Raw genomic sequence first — 2,695 nt, forward strand, 5'->3', positions numbered from 1 at the left:
TATAATTTAAATAAATCTAAATAAATTACTATAATTAAATAAATTAATCCTATTTAAAACTAAATACTTACCTATAAAATAAACCCTAATATAGCTACAATATAACTAATAGTTACATTGTAGCTATTTTAGGATTTATATTTATTTTACAGGCAACTTTGTATTTATTTTAAGTAGGTACAATAGCTATTAAATAGTTAATAACTATTTAATAGCTACCTAGTTTAAACAATTACAAAATTACCTGTAAAATAAATCCTAACCTAAGTTACAAATACACCTAACACTACACTATAAATAAATTAATTAAATCAACTACAATTATCTAAAATAAAATACAATTAAATAAACTAAAATAGGATTTATTTTACAGGTAATTTTGTAATTATTTTAACTAGGTAACTATTAAATAGTTATTGACTATTTAATAGCTATTGTACCTAGTTAAAATAAATACAAAGTTGCCTGTAAAATAAATATAAATCCTAAAATAGCTACAATGTAACTATTAGTTATATTGTAGCTATATTAGGGTTTATTTTATAGGTAAGTATTTAGATTTAAATAGGAATAATTTATTTAATTATAGAAATTTTATTTAGATTTATTAAAAATAAATTTAAGTTAGGGGGTGTTAGCGTTAGGGTTAGACTTAGGTTTAGGGGTTAATACATTTAATATAGTAGCGGCGACGTTGGGGGAGGCAGATTAGGGGTTAATAAGTGTAAGTAGGTGGCGGTGACGTTGGAGGGCAGATTAGGGGTTAATAAGTATAATGTAGGTGTCGGCAATGTTAGGGGCAGCAGATTAGGGGTTCATAGGGATAATGTAGGTAGCAGCAGTGTCCGGAGTGGCAGAGGGGTTAATAATATTATGCAGGTAGCGTCGATGTTGGGGGCGGCAGATTATAGGTTAATAAGTGTAAGGTTAGGGGTGTTTAGACTCGGGGTTCATGTTAGGTGCAGAAATTACTTTTATTTCCCCATAGGAAACAATGGGGCTGCGTTAGGAGCTGAACGCTGCTTTTTTGCAGGTGTTAGGTTTTTTTCAGACAGCTCAGCCCCATTGTTTCCTATAGGGAAATTGTGCACGAGCACGTTTGCCAGCTTACAGCTACCGTAAGCAACGCTGGTATTACAAGGAGAAGTGGCGCTAAATTTGCTCAACGCTCACTTTTCTGAGGCTAACGCAGCCATTCAGAAAACTTGTAATACCAGCGTTGTTTAAAGTGAGCGCTGGAAAAAAAAGGCTCGTTAGCAACACAAGTTTTTACCGACAAAACTTGTAATATAGCCGTTTGTTTGTAATTTTTTAATGCTTTTTAGGTAGTTAGTATATTTTTAATTTTATTTCAGTGTATTTTAATTGGGGTTAAGTTAGGGGGTGTCAGGTTATGGGGAACTTCCCTTACAGACAGAAAGACAAAGGGAAAGTGAAGCTCTTGCTAAGTGTAACAGCTAATATAATCGAAACATTCCTAGATAGGAGAAATAGATCTGATAAGTCATTATTAATCACACCACCCAGCTCCTCCACTAGCAGGTTCAATGGAAAGGGGGAGCAAACAATCGCAATAACGCTAGTGTCATCATTGGCGCCTCACTTGTAATCCTGTTCTTATTTGCACATTTCTTTCATGTTGGTTGAGTTGTTAGGCAAAATACCTGCCTCTCTGTCTGTCTGCCTGCCTGTCTGCCAGTCTGTCTGTCTTTACAAAAGATAATTATCTTTATTTCAAATTGACGTGTTTTTTAAGGAATTGCAAGATACAGTTGTTTCAATGAATATTGCCACTTTCAGGAGATATTACGCATGCATAGTTGTTTTAAAAACTCAAAGAAAAAAACCTACTGCACTCGGTGTTCCCAGGCGGTCAGCCATCCAGGTACTGCCCGGGCCTGACCCTACTTAACTTCCGAGATCAGACGTGATCGGGTGCGTTCAGAGTAGTATGGCGGTAGGCATTTTCTGTTTGTACCCAGCGTGAATTAAGCTTGCTCATGCCTTCATTCACAGCATTGTAAGCAGTGGAAGAGCTAAAATGGGGATAAAATTTTAACCGCAAATGAATAAATAAAAAATGCCAGTACAGGCCCAGAATAACTCGCTGACCCATGACAAAAAGTATACACGGATAAGGTTACCTGCCTCTCTGTCTCTCTGCCTGCCTGCCAGTCTGTCTGTCTTTACAAAAGATAATTATCTTTATTTCAAAGTGATTTGTTTTTAAAAGAAAAATAAAAAAAAACCCTAGCCTAAACTAAACTATCAATAGCCCTAATCTATTTTTTAGATTAGGGTTTGGGACGCAAAAGAGCTAACTGCCCTTTTAAGGGCAATGCCCATCCAAATGCCCTTTTCAGGGCAATGGGGAGCTTAGGTTTTTTTAGATAGTATTTTATTTGGGGGGGTTGGTTGTGTGGGTGGTGGGTTTTACTTTTGGGGGGGTTGTTTGTATTTTTTTTTACAGGTAAAAGAGCTGATTTATTTGGGCAATGCCCCGCAAAAGGCCCTTTTAAGGGCTATTAATAGTTTAGTTTAGGCTAGGTTTTTTTAAAAAATTTTTTGGGGGGGGCTTTTTTATTTTGATAGGGCTATTAGATTAGGTGTAATTAGTTTAAATATCTTGTAATTTGTTTATTATTTTCTGTAATTTAGTGGGGGGGGTTTGTAGTTTAGCTAATTTAATTTAATT

At 35.2% G+C, this 2,695-nt stretch overlaps 1 pseudogene; it reads right to left on the reverse strand.

Annotated features, from left to right (window-relative positions):
* Nucleotides 1–1,844: 1,844 nt before the first annotated feature.
* LOC128650833 (uncharacterized) lies at nt 1,845–1,963 on the reverse strand (annotated as a pseudogene).
* Between the last annotated feature and the right edge of the window lie 732 nt (nt 1,964–2,695).

Source organism: Bombina bombina, chromosome 2, assembly GCF_027579735.1.
Source record: "Bombina bombina isolate aBomBom1 chromosome 2, aBomBom1.pri, whole genome shotgun sequence".
Taxonomy (NCBI): domain Eukaryota; kingdom Metazoa; phylum Chordata; class Amphibia; order Anura; family Bombinatoridae; genus Bombina; species Bombina bombina.